The sequence below is a fragment of the Suricata suricatta genome, chromosome 10, assembly GCF_006229205.1.
Source record: "Suricata suricatta isolate VVHF042 chromosome 10, meerkat_22Aug2017_6uvM2_HiC, whole genome shotgun sequence".
Taxonomy (NCBI): Eukaryota; Metazoa; Chordata; class Mammalia; order Carnivora; family Herpestidae; genus Suricata; species Suricata suricatta.
In genome coordinates, this window is record NC_043709.1 from 89,691,179 (window position 1) to 89,712,233 (window position 21,055).

The following is a 21,055-nucleotide window of genomic DNA, read 5'->3' on the forward strand; positions in this document are numbered from 1 at the left end:
TCTCTCTCTCTCTCTCTCTCTCTCTCTCTCTCAAAATAAATAAACTTATAATTTTTTATTTTCTCTTCCAGAAGGTATTTTATACATTTTTAGACTCCCAATCCCCAGACAGAATAGAATAGAAGCAGTATTGAGGCTGAGAGGATGGACAATTATAAAAAGTCAAAAGTAGAGAGGAGATGCAAGTGGGGAGAAGAAGATGTTTATGTCCTTAATGTCTCATCATAAAAGCCAGGGGAGTTCAAAGGAAAGAAAGATGGGAGAACATTTGTCTTCTTCACGCTTTGGTAAAGTTTTTATGGATTACCACCTCCACCCCTTCCCTTCAAGCTTGAGGATAGGGAACAAATATTGGAAAGGAAGGTGGGGATGGGGAGAAGAATATGAATGAAACAAGGCTGAGAATGAGCAGAAAAATATCATTTAGCCCAACTTGTCTTTCCTCTTTTCCTTCCCTGAAAACCATCCACACTTACAGTCCTATCCAACCCAACTATTTTATTTTTAGGGAGTAATAAAGAGAGAAGGAAAGGAAAGGAAAAAGAGAAGATATACTCTTTTCCCCCAAAACTCTCATTTTAACTTCTCATTTTATTTTCTTCATTTTTTTACTTGGCACAATCCACTTCAATGGCACCCTGGATCCTACATCCTCCACCAAGATTCTTCTTGACCTGTTCCAATGTCTGCTTCTTAATGTCATACTGTAATACCTCAAGATCCTAGAGCTAGCACTGGTGGCTTGGAACCAGAGAAATTCAATGTTCCTGTGGCCATCATGTAGGAATGGTCGTGTAACTAAGATTGCAAAAGGCAAGACATGCTTTTCATACCCAGGATTTGAAGGACAGAGTTCCTGTTCCCCTAGCCACATAGTTTCTGCCCTATAGCCCTTCCACATTCTAAAGGACCAATTTATATATGTTCATACAGTAACTCATTTAAAATACAGAGGAGGATCGCTTCTCGGCCTTTTGGCTAAGATCAAGTGTAGTATCTGTTCTTATCAGTTTAAAATACAGAGGAGGGAAATGAGCAAAGAAAGAGGATGCTCCCTCTATTTCAAAAACTTCTGTTTATTTCCTAACCATTTAATAAACCACTATCTTTGTTTGACCTCATTGCTTTTTGATGCTTACTTAAAATTTGGAATTAGCACACTGCTGCTGTGAATTGGTTTATTTTTCCCTTTGTAACTTATCAGCCACTGTTTTCAGTTGTATGAGACTTTAGGAACTACGTTCAAGCAAAGTTTATTATATGTTAATTTGTACAAACGCTATTCCAAACAAGGAAGATAGTATCTCAATGCACAGTAGCTATAAAAATCTGTGGGTTTAAACAAGGCCAGATTAACACATCTTCGAAGTTAATTTAAGCAAAGGGAATCATCTCACACAATTGTGCTTATTCAGTAGGTACTGGGATAGAGGTCATCTTAACATTCCAAACTGAATTAAAAGCCACAGATTTGTAGTTTGGTCTCAAGTCAGCCTCAATATTGGACAAACGTACTAGCTTAAGGGAATGAAGCCACAGAAAAAGTTAATCAGATTTCTTTTTTGTTCTGATGTAAAAATCTCTTCCTAACCTACCAGAAAAGTAAAAAAGCCATGTACATAAAATATTTGCTATCATTTGCCTGTGTGTCTAATTATTTTTGGAACCAGTTTGTCTTCCATAATCATAGAAAATAAACAGCAAAACATGGTTTTTATTTGTTCAGATTTGAGCTGTAGACATTGCTCTGCAGTAATATTAAATAAGTTATTTAATTCACTTCTGTTTAAATATTGATAAAGTTTATTATTTGTACTCCAGATTCTTCCACAACCTAGAATAATTTAGATAATTAATAGAATTTTTGATACATTTTGGAATAACTTAAATTAATATTTAATTCACAATTCTGTTTGATATCATATAAAGTAATGATAAATATGAGTATTTTGGCTACCAGTAATTCTTTAATAGCATTCTCTTATGAAGATAAAAATGTTTAAATATTAATTAATTTAGTACTATCAGAACTGCATAGTTATTAGGCATTTCCAAGTTCGGAAGAATTTTCATTACACAGTAACAGAGTAATGAAGAAAGAAAACTAAAAGTCCTCCTGCCGTCCTTATAGGGGACAGATCAAATGAAATTTCCTAATAATCTGGAGATGTTTCATAATTAAGCACTTAGTAATCGTTCCTGAAATAGCCAATATAAGGTTTCATTATTGACTAGGATTTTGAGAACACATCCACGTCTGTCTCTATACCAAATAGGTTTTCATTACTCAAGTAGCATATGGCAGTAAATGCACCAAAAAAGAACATGTTACGTTATTTTTCTGCATTAAGCGCCAACATTATCTTTGCCACACTGTGTGTGTGGTGTTATGTAATGAGAATCCTTTTAGAGAGAGTTTGGAGGTCCCCATTCTGTTCTAGTTTACACCTTTTCGAAGGAACCCATTTTCAAAGTAGCATGCAGTGTGTAAATTATGCCCATCTAATTACTACACAGTGCTTGGGGAATTCACTTCTAAATGGATGCTATTAACATAAACAAGTCAATTTACATGTCACAGTCAGGTTCAGGTTAAAAGAAAATGTATAATGGATTTCTGTATATTTGTGATCTACTGTAACTGTGCTTTTACTTAAAAAAAAAACAGAAGGATAAGTAGATGTACTGATTTTTCTCCATATAAACTTTGCTCTTACAGTAGCAACATGAATAGTTAACAGTAATTTTTGCCATTAGTCACACATACTTACTGAGGACCTACTGTGTATAAACAATATGCCAGGCAAACGCCTTCAGAGCCAATAGGTCGCTGCTCTGGCAAAAACTGCTCTAAATTAACTTTGCCCCAAATCTTCACAATAACAACGATAGAAATCTAGGGGAATGAACATTACCATGAAAGAGCAGGGCGGTCTGGCCCACAAAGTAGATACATTTCCCATGTTTGAAATGAAACAAAACTTAAAATGCAAGTTGGATATTTACAATAAATTTAAATTAAAAGGCTTGAACTGGTTGATATGTGTCACTAAATTGATCAAGTCAGAAAGAAAATAGGCAAGTGTAGCACTACGAACTTGAAAGGGAAAAAACTGCAACATGAATACAGAACCATTAACCCAAATTTCCCCTGACCTTTTAAAATTAGGATGTTTCACCAAGCTCAGGGGAAAAGGCCAGAGGAGAGTTATAAGCATATTTTTAAAAATGGTAAATAAGTAGCATGAAAAAAAGTTAAATGAAACTTGATGAGTGAGTCAATTTGAGCATAAAAGATATATAGTTATTCAACTGTAATGTCTTTTTCCTGGCATCGTGCCAGAGCAAAGGTTATTATTTTCAGGGAATTTAAATTTAAGTTGTATGGAAGTAGGACATGTGAAACACGAAGAAACATTTCCAAATAAGGCAGTAGCATGATCTTCCTTTCTGGAAGCCGCATTTTGGTTTTGGCTGTGCCTGCAAGGCAGCCACATATATTAAAAAATAAAACATTCACGCAAGCAAAAATTAAGGAGTCCTAGGCTAATCCCAAGTTACTGCTGTGGTTATTTGCTCTAGTTTTATTATTATTATATAGACATGTCTCTTGTTTTATCAAAAAGCATGGGAATGGTTTCAGTTGTCGGGCTTTCCAAGTCAGAGAATATTTATATGCAAAATATCAAAGCGATGATGACATCAACTTTTAATTATCATCTAAAGGAAGACATAATAGGTGAGAATTTATATTGGCCAGAAGACCACCAGTCAATATTACTAAAATATGACCTCACTCATCCATCCATTCTTTCAACACATACTTATTGTACTTATTGTGCGTTTATTTATAAGGTCAGAGATACAGCCACAAGCAAACTCCCCTAAGGAGTCTAATTTACATTCTAGGGCAATATAATGCAGAGCAAAATAGAGTCTCTGCCTTCAGAGAGCTCAAAGTCTGATCATTATAAAAATAGCAAGAAGGAAGCAGAGGATGATGGAGAGAAGGAAAAAAAAGGAAAACAAAATTAGCCTTTGTATAGTATGGCTGAGACTAGCTGTCATTATAACTTAAACCTCTTCTGATCTAGTTTATTGCTTATTGTCTCTTAGCCATCTTAATAAAATATTTTATATCCCAACAATAGTGATTAACCTTGTTTAATTTCTGGCACATTATTTTAATGGCATAATCTTGAATTTTTTTTAAAAAATTATTTATTTTGAGAGAGAGAGAGAGTACAAGCTGGGGAGGGGCAGAGAGAAGGAGAGACAGACTTCCAGGCCGACTCCACGCCATCAGCACACAGCCCAAGTGGAGCTTGAACCCACAAACTGTGAGATCATGACCTGGGCCAAGATCAAGAGTCAGTAGCTTAACTGACTGTACCACCCAGATGTCCCCGAATTCTTTTTTTTTTTTTTGAACAAAAACACTGCTACAAGATTAAGCTGAAAGTGCAGGTGAAAAAAAATTTTTTAATGTTAATTTATTTTTGAGAGAGAAAGAGAGAGACAGAGCATGATCAGGGAAAGGGCAGAGAGAGAGGGAGACATAGAATCTGAGGCAGGCTCCAGGCCTGTCAGCACAGAGCCCAACGTGGGGCGCTAACCCATGAACCACGAGATCATGACATGAGCCTAAGTTGGGCACTTAACCGAATGAGCCACCCACACATGCCTGAAAGTGTAGTTTTAACGTAGAAGCCAAGTGATAATAGATTTGGAAAAATTTCTGTGGCACCTGTATAATTTTTTTTTAATTCTTGAGTATTCAATAACAGAAAAAAATTTTTTGAGTATTCAAGAATAAAGTCCAAATTCACTTGTGAAATTATTCCCTAGACTTTAGCTTCCTTGAGATTCTAAGGTTGTCTCTTAAGATGATGAGAAATGACTACCAAATACTTTTTACATTTATTCATACCTTCCACACTTATTGTACCAAACAGCCCATCTTTTTAAACTTGACAAATTTTATTTTTAAAGCACGTACAACTAGACTAAGGGTGAGGGGCGAAGTGTTTCTCTGGAAGCCTTTAAAAGAATGTGGTGTTATTGTGCTCATAGCTTAATCTGCCAGGATCCCAGAGCCAAGAAAAGATGGGTGTCAGATCTCCACACATAATCTTCAGAACATCCGGAACTGAGAAACGGAGGTTGAGCAAATGAAAACAAGATAAAAGTGAAGCAAGCTTGCTTTAACTGTAAGAATGTGAATCAAATAGTGGAGGGTGGAGAGGGAAGCCTCATCAGTTTCAGGATTCAGAGCCTTTGGCTATAACTGAGCTTCTTGTCTCTTTCGCTCTGTGCAGATACTGGTAATGCACCTGCTGAAATGGGAAGAGGGAGTTCCGGGAAAGCCAGAAAAACTTTTTTTGTCCTAAATCAGATTGAAGCACTAACAGGAGCTGGACTCTGACAAAAAAAAAAAAAAAAAAAAAAAAAAAATCGGGAAACAGGTAGGGACAGAACAGCCACGAATGCAACTGAAGCTTCTCACGCAGTCGCGGTAAAATGTTCTGGATCTGATACCTCTGTGGTTATCTGAAACGAAAAGAGGCTCTGCCTGCAAGTTTAAATATTCTTTTATTGGGAAAAGATATGGAAATCAATACCCGTACTTCATCCTACTTGATAAAATCAAGAATAGCTACTCAAAGCAAATAATTTTTGTGTTTACATGTGGAATTAAACAAGTAGGTTTTGCATTACCATAACAAAGACACGTGTCAACTCTGTTGTTATGGGATCAAATCTAAAGAAAATACCTAAGTGGGAGCCTTATATGTCAAAATCTGGAGGCTCCTAAAAAAACACAGCAAAAAAAGTAACTCAGTTAGTTACCTTTTGTGAAGTATCTGTCCTAAAAGGCTCCCTAAATACAAATTTTAAGAGGATATTTTAAAATATCATTTAAAGGTCTTTTAATTGCAACTCTGAACTTTTTTTCTGATGACCCTCCAGAGCTTAATACAATCTATGTCCTTCTTTACACTTCCTGAGTCTCCTTTTTAAGCCAAACTTTGGCTCCAAATTCTAAAGTTGCTACTTTAATACTCACAAATAGTATAAGACACTCTTTGATTTTGTTTTCTTTTTATTTAATTTTTATTTTTTTGAGAGAGAGAGAGACAGAGTGCAAGTGGGGGAGGGGCAGAGAGAGGGAGACACAGAATCTGAAGCGGGCTTCAGGCTCTCAGGAGTCAGCACAGAGCCCGACGGGGCTTGAACTCACAAACTGTGAGATCATGACCCGAGTGCAGTCAGACAATTAACCAACTGAGCCACCCAGGCGCCCTTATTCTTTTCTTTTCATAACACATTATTTGAAACTGAGAAAGGCAGCTGTGTTTATAGATTGTGGATGTTGGCCTGTTTCCTTTTCCATTAGTTGTGTGTGAGCTACCTTGGCTTAATATCCTTACTTAATAACTTACTTGCTTCTAGGCTTTTCTTACACTTCACTTAATCATAGAAAGCAAGTTTCCTGTTGTTCTTTTTCTTCAAGGCACCAGAGTATTCCTTCAAGAGAATGGGATGATTGGCCTCATGTCCTCGGTCCTTTCACATAACAATGAACCGTCGTACACCTCACCCTAGGGGCACCTGGTTGGCTCAGTGGGTCAAGCTTCCGACTTTGGCTCAGGTCCTGATCTCCTGGCTCGTGAACTTGAGCCCCACATCAGGTTTGCTGTAGTCAGCCTGTCAGCACAGAGCCTGCCTCCGATCCTCTGTGCCCCTCTCTCTGCCCTTCCTTTGCTTGCGCTCTCCCAAAGATAAATATTTTTCAAAAACAACCTTACCCAAGAACCACTTACCTCCTCACTTCTCCTGGGGTGACTAGTACTCATATTGGCCTCAGCCGTCAAAAGCCATTTTGGAGTGGGGTCCGGGTCAGGGAAGAAGAACCAGCACTGGCAATGATTTCAACTTTTTGTTGCCTATTATCACAATGATACTAATTTCTTTCAAAGTCCATGCTGCTATAAAAAAATATATAGTTTTATGGGTGACTAAGTCACTCCCGTTCAATGGCAAATGAAGAGTTCCACGGAAAACTATTAGGGAATGCCTTCTGTTTAGAGTTTTCAGAGCAGGCTACCTACTACTCCTATGGAGGGCTTTACTTCCCCCATAATTTTAGATTGAAAAAATTTTTCCTAAATATGAATAAAGTAATGATGACTCAGAAGTACACTATAAGTAGTATTTCCTTTTATTTCTAGTTACCTTGGAATCCTTCATAGGGATGTTTTATGGGAGAGGACCCAGAAAGTCACAGACCAAAGTTTCTAACCTCTGCTTATGAGATGATTTTGCTTTAAAGATGTGACATTTGTAATTGTTTATTAGTTTCAGATTTCTAAGACCAGCATTTCGGAGATATTCCATAAGGTGTGTTTATAAACAGTCACCTAGACTAGAGTTGGTGGAAATCCAGATTCCTGGATCCCGCAGCAGATTCTTGCCACGCATGTCCAGAAAGTTAACAAGTTACCAGGGCAGTTCTTGAAAAAAAATGCTCAGATCGAAGTTTTCAAACCACTGTGTCAGAGACTGATAAATTACAGAAACAATTATTACAACCACAGCCACTAGTAGGCGAAAAATTGTGATGATAGGTAAAGAAATACTGAAAATTGGCAAGGTTTTACCAAGAAATTATTTAGCCCACAACCTAGTTAATGCTATATCTTCTGTCAATTCACAGAGTAGTTAGAAAATTTCCGATTGGGTAAAGAAATAAAATATGAAATAGGACTTAAAGAAACTGAAACATATTAGGACAAATAACTGAAAAGATTCTATCAATTCCAAACTTTGCTGTTCTTCCTACATTGCCAGACATATAACGTGAGGAGGCCCGTAGGCTTGATCACATCCTTCTTTCTTGATGCCAGACATGCTTTCAAAGTACTCTTGCTCCTTGCTTTTTGCTTCTTTCCCACTTATTGCTGTAGCTTTGCTGGGTTTTTGGTTTTGTCTTTTTATGCTGGACCAACACTACCTCATTTCAATGATGAAAAAAGACCTATAATTTTTTTCCATGAGCCCTCTGTTTCTCTCAGTGACCATCAGCTTTTGTCTCTTTTAGGGGCAGAAAGGAAAAAGAGTGTGAACGGTGAATTCTGATTTCAAAATTAGACCTTAGAGAAACTTCCTAAAGTACGGAGCATTTGACTCCAAATCATCCAGAAATTTTTCATGGAATGCAGATTCCTTGGTTTCACCTTTCCCTCTGGCATAAAATTGAAACCATTTTTTTCTTCTAAGAAGACAAAGCTTACTCATAGATAATAGCTCTGAAGTTATTCCCTTTCCATAATCTATCAGTTAATAGTCACTGAATTTTTAAAATGTGTTTTTAACCAGTTTTATCTGCTTCTTGTTTTTGTTTATTTGTTTTAGCCAGTACACATTTCTTAAGGACTATAGGGCTTTTGTTTATATTTTTTAAACTCATATAAGATTTATTCCTTTTAAGTTTATATTTCCCATTTATCAGCATTCCTCATGCTACCAAAACAAACATTCAAATGTGTTTAACACGTATTCTTTTGTCTTTATGTGTTCTTAAAAGTGGGTCTTGCTGTTTTGAGTGCATGAATTTTTAATTTGCATAAGTGATATTGTGTTATGTATGACTGTTCTTATTTTCTCACTCAGCATTATATTTTAAAGGTCCACACGTACTGCTAGTCGTTGACCTATCTGGTTCCTTACTCCTGAAGGCTGCCTCGTAATGACAGGTAGTGCAAGTCACCGTGTGTGTCTGTCCACTCCCCTAGAGAAGGACTCTCAGATGGCCTCCAAGTCTGGCACCATAAATAACTGACATTAGCACCATCTTGCACCTTCCCATACCAGGCCTGTCTAGAATTTCTCCAGGATACATATCCAGGAGTGAAATAGCCAGGTTGTAGGTGGGCAGAGCACTGTTTTGGCTAAGTATGCCAGGCTGCTCTCCAGAAAGTGGCTGCACCAATCCACACGCACCTGCCTCATAGTACACAGGCTTCATAACACATCTATATCCCTATGATATCTGAAAAAGCTTTATCCAGCTTTCTAAATTTACATTTTGGTGGCATAAATATATGAACAAGATATAAAAGGAAGGAGACTAGAACCAATCAACAACTCTTACTGATTATTACAAATGCTTTGTAGTGTAATAGATGCCAAAATTTTAAAGCAAATGATGTATCAATTCTACATTCAAGGAACATGCAGTGCAATAGAAAAGAGAGATGGGAAATCTTTGACAATAGAATGAACCATGTGGGGGAAGCACAAAGGGAGGTTTTGTAGCCCAAACCGTCAGGATCAGGGAAATTCTTCTGCAGAAAGTGACCCTGAGGCTTGAAGGGGTGCAGATGCTTACCAATCTTTGACTGACGAATGATCCCGTCTGCGTGGAAATGTTATCCTCTTCGACTGAAAGTGCATTGTGAGGAATCATACCCATAGAGCCACATCAACGCTGGGTATCAGTGTCCCAGCATCCCTTGCGTTTTAGAAGATGAGTCTGGGTTTGTTATGCTGGACTTACACGGCTTTCAGTAGGAGAATAGCACATACGAAAGCAGAGGGAAGAGAATTATACAAAATCACAGAGATTAGCATGGATGCCAGATTGGGAAAGTATTTTCTGCTTCATGTGCCTGTTCTCATTGAACCACAGCATTCAGGGATATTGGCTTTGGTCTTTCGTTTTATAGTAAGAAAACAAAGCCTCAAAAACAAAGTTGTATTGCTCAACACCATATGGCTAGTAAGTACAACTAGATACAACCAGGATTTTTTTAAGTTTACTCATTTATTTTGAGAGAAAGAAAGAGACGGAGAGAGACAGAGAGAGAAGGAGAAAGAGAATCTTAAGCAGGCTCCATTCCCGGCACAGAGCCCAATGTGCAGCTTGATCCCACAACAGTGAGTGCATGGCCCGAGCTGGAATCAAGTCAGACCAGGTGCCTCTCAGTCATAAGTGTCTTTAAACTATTGACATGTACCCGTAGAATTTGGGGCCATATTTGGATGTCTGGAAAAGGCGATTGTATACAGTATATTAACAAGTAAATGCTTCTAATAGGAAACTGTCTCCCATTAGTGACCATACAGGCCACATCACCTGCAAGGCCCCTGAGCCACCGAGACAAATAGACCCATAGCCTCCAAGAGGCATTTTTGTGTCATATAGCCTATAATTATAATTCATTATTAATTAACTATTTTTGCCAATTTTGTCAATTTCCTCACAAAGAATTTTATGGATTAACCTATTTCTACTTGTTAGTCTTACAATTGCTAAGTAATTGCCAGAAGTCATAATTAAACTTGTTAAATATACGAAGTATATAGGGAGATACTATTTTTGTAATGAATGCAGTAATTTATCAGATTGTAGATATTATGCTTTAAGTCATAGGTCCTCTCAAAAGAAGGTATCCTGAGAATCGAATATGCCAGATCATCAACATGCGTTGTGGAGACATCTAATATGAAAATATAACTTGAAAGGAAATCCAGCACTTTCCACATGCCATATTCTGCATTCAGAAGCATGTGAAGAACACGGGATTTTTTGTCAGCAATACAATATTTCTTACACGCATACATTTTTATATTCTTTATTGTTAATCAGAGAGCATACTGCTATCATACCATTAGCTCTCAAGGGATTTCTGACTATATTTTTATATTGATGGCACAGTATCCAGCATTAAGCCAGCTTGGAAAAATAAAAGGCACCCTCTTATGTTAAAGTAAATTGATTTACTTTAAAAATGATTTGGATCAAAGGCAGAGATATTCAGAGTGAGAGACAAAATCCCCCCCTTGAGACAATCTCTAAAGGTTCTCTTCTTAACCTAGATATTGAAACTAAAATTAAGCAGTTCTTTTAGTTAAGTAAAATATGTTCCAGCTGACATAAAGTTGTAAGGAAGATTCCCATCCATATTCCTCACATTTTCAAAATTCTAATAACTTGATGTCCTGGATGGAACAGATTCTTCAATACTAGTCTTCAAACAGCTACTTCCTTGAGGTCAAATTGGTACCAGACTGACCAAGACCAGAAACCCTAAGAATCTCCTGAGACTATCTCTATTCAAAACTTAGGTCTCTGGGATGGCCAAAGGAGAATACTTTTTAAAACCAAAATACTTCTCATTTATTACCAGGAATACTATGATGTATCAGAATACAATGAAATTTCTTGTCATTGCCGTATCAGGACTTCACCAGTTGAATATGGCCAGAAATTCACTCAAAGTAACAAACCACTTACCAACCTTTCGTGTGTCGGATTTACTAGGAGGGCCGGTCAAATCCTCGGGCCCCATCCCTAGAGGTTCTGAGTCAGAATGAGCATTTCTATCAAGTTCTCAGGTGATGTTAATGCTGCTGTTCCAGGGACCACACTTAGAGAAACACTGACATGAACGAGTAAATAAAAACAAAGACAAAAAAAGCCTCATATAATTTTTAAGTCTGGGGATCCGGGAATCCTCTTGCTGCTTTGGGCGTGGCTGGCCCACAAGAAGGAGCTTAAATACCATAATGAAAACTCCCTCTCTCCAATGATTAGACAGATTCACTCTGTTTAAGCACTAAATGATCACTAGCACACTCATAATCAAGTCCTACAGGATCAGCAGATTCGTCACAGACAATCTTGCCCAATTCTGTAAGAAAAGAATCCTAGGGAGGGTTCTGATTGGCCTTAGCTTACTCACATGCCTATGTCTGGAAGATAAAAAATGACTGAGCCTAGGGTAATGGTGCATGATCACTGTGCAGGCTAAGGCCATATGTGTGCCCAATGTGCCCAAGGAGTTCCTTTAATAGATTTAGTCATTTCACTTCTCTTGCATTTAGACTGACCTGTGTCCATGAAATTCCTCAGTCCTTCACGTGAGTATGTTTTTGACATGGCAGCCCCTGGGCCAAATGATGCGTGAAAACATCCTTGCCCAAACTGGGAATACAGTCTATATGCCAACCCTGGAGCCTATTTTACATGTAAGTATAGAATTTAAATGATCTTAATAACATTTTTTTAATCTTCAGTAGTAGTCTGGTTAGGACAGTGACAACATTTCAACCAGATACAGTCTCTGACAGTAGTAGCACTTATCCAGGAAGGAAAGGATTAAAACAATATAAAAACTGGTGAGTACCCATGATCACGGATGCATAGTGCAGCAGTTCGGCTGATTTCTCTCCTAAGCATAAGGTAAACTCGTTCACATTGAGAGGCCCTTTAAATGACATGATTTAATGTGACTAAAAGATGTCCAGATGGCACCACACTGCCTCTACAGAGAGGAGAGGTCAGACGGCAATTGGCTGGAACACAAACCACACTAACACACAGCTACAAGCTGCCACATCAGGGTCCATCTTTCCAAGTTCCCGTTGGGTGAAATAATCAAGCACGGTGACAGTGCTCCCCAGATGCAGGGAAACGTGGTGACTTTAACGCCACCCTAGGTGTTGTCAGATACAGGATGACTGTTTTAGGAACAATACTTAATATAAACCATCATCTATTGTGTTTGTTTAATAAGAAAATAAATATTATTAGAAATATTAGGTGAGAACTCCACGATCCCATATATCACTGAATTCATGTGAGCTTTGAGAGATGGCATTTAAATTTACAGCAGCAGAAGGGTGCCTGGGAGGCTCAGTTGGTTACACCTCCAACTTCTGCTCAGGTCAAGATCTCCCACTTTGTGTGTTCGAGCCCCACATCCTGTTCCATGCAGGCAGCTCAGAGCCTGGAGCCTGCTTCGGATTCTGTGTCTCCCTCTGTCTTTGTCCCTTCCCCTCTCCTGCTCTGTCTCTCCTCCAAAAATAAAGATTAAAAAAAATTTAATAAAATTACAAGCAGTATTAGCACTTATACTCTTAATGTACACTTATAATTGAAATGACTATTGATAAAGGATAGTTGGTACAATTTCAATATTCTAAAATCATACCTTGCCTTATAAACTAATGGGTACCCTCTAAGAAATGACTACTAAAACACTGTGGCTTTCCAAAAGGTAAAGACCTGAAATGATCATTATCAAGAAGAAAAAGTGGGGTGCCTTGGTGGCTCAGTTGGTTAGATGTCTGACTTTGGCTCAGGTCATCACCTCATGGCTCCTGAGTTCGAGCCCTGAGTCATGCTCTGTGCTGACTTCTCAGAGCCTGGAGCCTGCTTCAAATTCTGGGTCTCCCTCTTCTCTGCCCCTCCCCATGGATGCTCTGTCTCTCTCTGCTTCTTAAAAATGAATAAATGTTAAAAAATGTTTTTTAATAAGAAAAAGAAGAAAAAGCTACTGATCATTTATTTCATAACAGAGTTTGTACAAAATACAGGTGAGCAAAGGCAAAAGAGACACATTCATTAAAAAGAATATGGCTAAATATAATTCTATCTATAAGAAAATTTCAATTCATCTTGAACTTGGTGACATAATATATATGCAAAAGTAGCTAAACCTACAGCTTCATTGAAAAGCAAAATGTAAAGTACTTACATTTCCCCAGTTCAGAAATAATGCTTCTTCAAGCTAACAGGAGATAAGGGACATGTCTTTCTGTCTCATTATTTAAGAAAAGAAAGTGGACAATGATATGGCAAAATGAGACCTACATAGAATGAGTGATTTGCTGGGGCACCAGGGTGGCTCAGTCTGTTGAGCTACTGACTCTTGAGTTTGGCTCAGGTCACGATCTCATGGTTAGTGACATTAAGCCCAGTATGTGGCTCTGTTCTGAGGGTGTGGAGCCTGCTTGAGATTCTCTCTCTCCCTCTCCCTCTGCCCCTCCCCGACTCTTGTGCACAGATGCATTCACGTGCATATGTGTATGTGCTTGCAGTCTCTCTCTCTCTCTCTCTCTCTCTCTCTCTCTCTCTCTCTCAGGCAAACAAATAAATAAATACTTAGAGAGTGAGTGATTTTCAGAGACTCACAAAACAGACTAGCAGCAGAATTAGAACCAGAATACACGTCTTGTCTACCAGAGCACTTCTCGTTCCATTATACCATTCTTTTTCTCTCTCAGCCATCAGGTTGTAAGCTAGCATAGAACAATTAATCATAGTACTTAGAGCTATAAAATTCCTGCAGAGATCATTTATTTTCAGCTTCCAGTCAATAAGCTGTGAAGTATTTTCAGCTCCATTTTGCACATGAGGTAATTGGGATCAGAGTGATATGTCAAATATTAAACATCTAGTCGGTTTAGAAAGAAAGACCATAAGTCAGATCTCCTTAATCTTAGATGACTACTCTTTGTGCTGTTATTTAGTGCTTTTCTAAATAACTATGCCTCTAACTGAGGTTGAGCCACCAACATACCTAGGAATTAAAAGCAAAACACATAAATACTTACAGAAATTTTGGTTAAATATCATATTACAGGACATGTTCCCAAATAATAAATCAGAAAGTAAGATTCTCTGCATGACATGGTATCTTGAGTCTGGAAGCAGTAAATAGATATATTGTTCATTTTGCTCATTCTATGCATTTGAGGAATTCATATTTTAGACATAATACCTAAATCATGTCATTTTATGATGCCTCAAGGTCTTCTAAAAAATTGAAATTTGACCCTTAAAGTAATGAGGCCTCATGTGTTCTAGGATGGATAGAGAGGTTTTGATAAAGGGGTTTATTACCCAGACTCAGGTACTATACAGCTTGATTTTATTATATATTTTTTATATTTTACTTATTTATTTATTTATGTGTGAGAGAGAGAAGGAATAGAGAGGGGCAGAAAGAGAGAAAGAAAGAATCTCAAGAAATTTTCCACACTCACCATAGAGCCCAACATGTGGCTCAATCCCTCAACCCTGGGATCATGCCCTAACTGAAATCAAGAGTCAGGTGCTCAAAGGACTGAAGATTTTTATATCTTGAACCTACCCTGCTCTTTACATGACTTTATTAAATTTTAGTTTCTTCATATGTAAAATAGGATAATACTAGAGGCTTCACAAGTTTGTATAAAGATTAAATGATATACACAAAGTGCTTAGTACAATGACAGTAATTGCTCAATAAATATTAGCAAATATTAGTCAGTAGGTCTATAGACAGTCAGCATTTGCTGAGATAAGCTTCCATAACAAACAATCCAGGATCTCAGTGGCTTTTGATACAAATGTGTGTCACATGTCAGCCAAGGATCAGATTTACCTTGGCTCTATTTCACTTCTCCAATCTGGGATCTAAGCTGGAAAAATCGCCTGTACGTAAGGTGTGCTATTCTCACAGTAGAAGGAAAAGAGAAATGTTCCTAACCAGGGGCTCTTTAAAGCTTTTGCATAGATGTGGTATGTGTTACTCCCCCTCACATTCTATTGGCCAAAGCAACTCACTTAGCCAAGTGAGAAAGTATATTTTTCCAAAGGGTGGTAACAGAATTACATGGCAATGAATAGAGATGTATAATTCTTTCTCATGGAGTCAGCAAATACTTGAGAAGGACAACTAGTTCTACCATAGTGACTCTAAAAAGGTAAAAAGGAAGATATAAGAAGCACTTTACAAAGCGCCAAAAAATATTGGTTCTGCGTAATTTACCTCTACTACTAGTATGATGTTCAATAAGACATTCATCCCTCTAAATTTTAGGTTCCTTGTCTGTTCAAAAACTGTCATGAGAATTAAATGATGTAAAGACACTCAAGTAAACCCCCATATGGAAATTCAAAGCAGTGCTGAGTGCTTTGGGAAACTGACCAATTGTTGCCCTGGATTGTAAACACAAAAACACAGGCAATCCAGACATTTTATTAAGAGGTCTGAGTGTTTATCAATCCTGAGGGCTCCCACTGGGCGTAGGTAGGCAATCGTAAAACCATTTACCACCAAGAGAATCTCAAAAATAAAATAACTTGCTGAACCTCAACAAAAATAAGCATGAACTAGAGATCTTAAAACAGAAATCATGAACCCTACTACCATGCTCTTAAGATAAAGGAGAAAATGAATGACAAACTTCCACTGATATACAATAGCCTAACATTATTTTCTCAACTCATCATTCATTATTCAAATAGTGACTCACTCATTTCTCCAGTAATTATTTATTGTTCACCTGTTTTGTGCCTAGTTAAGGGGTAGAGAAATAATGATGAATAAAACATAACACATCCATGATATTACGACCCTTGTGTCTAATTAAGTGTCTAATTAAGGAGACCAATATTAATTAGATAATTATATTAATAATGTATAATAGCAAAATAGGAAATGTGACATTGAAGAAAAGAAAATGATCCCGTGAGAGAGGAGTGTATGAAAGTGGGAACAGGAAGAGTTTTCAGAAGAGGTGATTTTGACCTGAGAGTTGAAGAGTACCTACCGTAGATCACAGAACTAAGGCAAGAGGGGGATGGGAGACTTGGTGGTGAAGAGCATCTCAGACAGAATACTCCAAGGTGAGAGAGAGTATGACACATTGAGGAGCTGGAAATCCCTGTGTCTGGAGCACAGAGAGGAAAGAGTGATGAGAGAGAAGATGGCCTGAGGCATGGAAGCTGAGTCCTACATGGTCTTATAAGCTCTAACTATCTATCTTTATTCAGATATCAGTGAGACACCATTAGGTAAAATTAAGTAGAAGCTTGGTATAATTCGATTTTATTTTTTTAATCAAAGTAATATATGCATTGGTTAAAAATTAAATTGTGCAGGAAGATTTATAAAAGAAAGCGATGGTCTCTCATCTCAACTCCACACTTTCCTAGACTCACTCCCCAGAGGAAAAAATACTTTTTCTTTTTAGTTCTCCTTTTGTTACTGTGATAGTGCTAAATGAATTGTTTAGTCTTTAATTTCTCAACCTATCCTCAATAATATACTTTTCAACTTCCTGGTACTGAAGGTAGAGATTTAATTCACATTCTTTCACTTCTTATTAGGCCATTCACCAATTTTTAAATCATTATTTGAATGCCCCTGCCATTCCCTTTGGAACTATAAATAATATATTTAAACTTCTATTAAATGGTCTAGAAAATATAAATAGTATGTCGCTCGTAGTGCCTCTACCATATTAAAATATTGGTACCTAGCTTGCTCATTGCTTCCTCTCTCCTCCTCTCTACCTCCGTCCTCATTTCTATAACTACCACTTGCATCTGTGTGCTTCAATGAGATTGGTCAATTACTATACGGTCCTTATCTAATTTTTTTAGCAAAATATACTAATCTTCATTAAGTTTATTTATCTATTTTGAGAGACAGAGAGAGAGAGGCATGGGCATTTGTTTGTGAGTGGAGAAGGAGCAGAGACAGAGAGGGAGAGAAAGAATCCCAAGCAGGCTCCACGCTGTCAGCTCAGAGCCCAATAGGGCTGGGTCTCAATAACCATGAGATTATGACCTGAGCTGAAATCAAGAGTCAGTTGCTTAGTCAACTGCATCCCCCAGGAGCCCCTAAAATATGTTAAACTGATAAATGTTAGTTGGAATTCCCTTCCTCCATTTCTCTTCCTTGGATGTGTTTATGCAAGATTGAAATTATTTGTTTCTTGGAAAATTTAGTAGACTTCAACTGTAAAATTACCTAGGTTTGTTGCTTTCTACATAAAAATGAATTTGATTTCTTGTAATGGAAAACCTATTCAGGTTTACTTGCTCCATCAAAGGTGAATGTCCAGACCTCACATACCACTGAGGCAGACCTCAGTGAGGCAAGAGTAGTAGCTAGCCTGAGGGTCCACCCAATGCATTCCAGAGCAATACACATGGATCTTTCAAGGCTCAACACCAACTTTCTATACAAGATATCTTTTCCCTTAGGCTCTAGGGTTTTTAAGTGGCATGGTTAGGAAGGACCTCTGGGTGGCTCAGTTGAGCATCCAACTTCGGCTCAGGTCATGATCTCATGGTTTCATGACTGTGACCCCCTGCATCAGGCTCACTGCTGTCAGCACAGAGCCCACTTCAGATTCTCTGTCTCTCTCTCTCTGCCCCTCCCCTGCTCCCATTCTCTCTCTTTCTCTCTTCCTCTCTCTCTCAAATAACATTTAAAAAAAGAGTTGCATGATTAGGGAAGAACTAGCTTCTTCTCTAGGATACATCAGCAAAAAGATATTTTACACTCTTAACATTGATGGGCTACAAGAGTACTCTGATGTGATGGAGAGCTGGATTTCAAGTCCTGCAATGGCAGCACTGTGACCAAGTGGTGCAGGGGTTGTGCCCTGTGCTTCATCATCTCCTTAGTTTTCAAGAATTGGGAAGAGAGAAAGTTTTCCCTGGTTGGAATTCCAAGACTGGTGAGGCAGCTACATGATATGATGGACCAATGTCTTGATCTGCTCTTAATAGCATTCTTCCAGAATATTAATCACTAGGCTCTAACTGGTTTTCATGGAGTTTTACTTGAAGCCAAGCTCCTTTCCTGGGAAAGCTAGGCTGTAGGAAGTCTGTCTTGGACAAGTTGATCCTTACCTCTTAGGTTTTCTGTTTCTTCCTATGTCATTTTTTATAATGTTTTTAAGAGAATGCATTTACTTCATCTAATTTATCAAATTTCTTCAGATAAAACTGTTCATAATATGCATATCACTTTTTAAATTTCTCCTTTAAAAACCATTTGCCAATTGTAAGTTTTTTGAAGAAGCAATTTTTAACCTTGTCTTTCTATTATTGTTAAAGTTTGTTTCTGTATTCATTGATTTCATCTACCTAGCAAATTTGATTGAATTCCAACAACTAGCAAAGCATTCTTCTAGGTTCTGGAGCAAGAAAAGTTTAAAAATCCCTTATCTGATGGAACTTAGATTCTGATGTAAAGACAAGAATAAATATGTAAAGTACATTCTGTGTTAAATGCAATATACTTAATAAAGAAAAATATATCAGAGTAGTGGAGTTAAGGACTCTGAAAATAAGAGTGTAATTTTGTAAAAGGGAATCAAAACAGGCCTCACAGAGAAGGTCACATTTTGGAAGAATGCAAGTTAGAACAGAGAGAGCTTTGCTGTTCTCAAAAGGAAAAGCATTGTATATGGCGGTACCCAGATGATCCTGGTGTGAGAGAATATTGGGCATGTTAGAAGGTCAAGATCCTGTTGTAATTGGTGTGGAGCCAGCAGAAGAGAAAGAAGTGAATGAGAGGGAGATATTTGCTTTTACTTCATTATTTCGTGTCTTCTAATTTCTTTGGATTTATTTTGGTGTTACTTTTCTAATTTCTTGAGTTGAATACTATGTGCAATATTTTGTAAGTTTTCTTCTTTAATAAGGCAAGAGCTTAGGACTATATATTTTCCTCAAAATATATGGCCTTTGTTACAATACATGTATTTTATGTTTTATTTTTATCATTAAGTTCTAATAATATTCTAATACCCATTTTCACTTTGCCTTTGGTCTATAAATTGTTTGGGTAGAAATATATGTATATGCCAATTAATTATTGGGAGTATTAGAAGGAAAGAGTAGTGAGAAGGGGGAAGGCAATAGTTACATACATAAAGCTTGAGAATTTTACAGAAATTTAAAATGATGGTAATCCTCGTATTCAGGAAGCTGATGAATCAAAAATGGATTAAAACATAATCCATCTCAATATGCTCAAATCTTCTATATTTTTATTAATAATTACTGAGCCATGCATAACTGTTGAGCACTTTAAATATGTCTAGTGCAACTGAGGAATTTTAAGTTTTATTTCCCTTAAATAAATTTAATACTAATACCCATATGTGGCTAGTGGTTCATATATTGAACATCACAGCTCTAAAATGAGGTTAGAAGATGGCCTATGGCTAAGCCTTGAGCAAATGCTACATTTGATGGCCATGTAGAAGATGATGAGTCTGCAAAAGGGTCCAGGAAACAGTCAAAGAGGTAAGAACAATACCTATAGAATATATTTGCACAGAATCCAAAAAAAAAAGAAAGTGTTTCAAGCAGAGGAGAGCAGTCAACAGCGTAATGTGCTGCTGAGAAACTCCAATAATCCTTACTTTTGGTTATTTAAGCATAGAGAAATTTAGGAACTTATAGAAGCATACAAAATATCTTACAAGGAATAAATTCTTTATTGTGCTTTCTGGAATCACCTCAAAACAAAACTATACTCTGAAGAATATTCTAACCCTAAGGCAATCAGGGTTTTGCCAATCACTTTATAAAATCACTCACACAGAGGCTAGCTCCTGACCCATGCTATTTATGCTACAATTCACACCAACCAAAAAGATGCCTTTTGATCTACCATTCTCCCAACTCAGTTCCAAATTTGAGGCTCAGGAGACTCATGTGGTTTTTGTAAATTCAATTACCTCCAAGAGACTAGCTGCAAGGGAGTCTGACACATGATGTTTTGAGCTTGACCATGTTTCAAATTGCAGGAGAAGGGATGTATTAGTTATCTTTTTGTTAATGATCTTTAATTTAGTCCCATTTAGCCAGACAATGTGTCCTATGTGATATTCATTTTTTTGAAGTATGTTGGTATTTACTTTACGCCTAGAATGAGGCCAGCTTTTGCAAATGTTTTGTGTATTCTCAAGAATGTAGGATGTAGCTTGTGTGTATTCTAATTTTGTGGTGTATATTTCTAAAAATGTCCATTGGGTGCAGCAAGAAAACTGTACTGCTCAAATCTTCCATATTCTTGCAAATTATTATGAGATATGTGTTGAAACCTTCCACTATGATAATGAAATTCATCAATTTTGACTTTTTTAATTCATCCATTTTGCATCACATGTAATAAGATTATGTTACTAGTGCATATTAGTTTTAAAAATCTGTATGTTCCTGGTGAATTAAAACTGGTGACTACATACATTTTATCAATTGGAGTGGTCTTCATTTCTAGTAATATGGTTTGTCTTAATTTGCATTTTATCCAATATTAAAATATCTATATCAGTTATATCAGTTTTCTTTTGGTTAGTATTTGCCTAGTATAAACCTTTCCATTGTTCTTCCATCAACATTTCTGTGTCCACTTTCTTTACGCACTTTCTTTCTCATGTTCTTCCTCCCTCTCTCCTTTCTTCCTTCCTT

At 37.2% G+C, this 21,055-nt stretch overlaps 1 pseudogene; it reads left to right on the plus strand.

Moving 5' to 3' along the window:
* Positions 1–958: 958 nt before the first annotated feature.
* On the plus strand, positions 959–1,093 carry LOC115305744 (annotated as a pseudogene).
* The last annotated feature ends 19,962 nt before the right edge of the window (positions 1,094–21,055 follow it).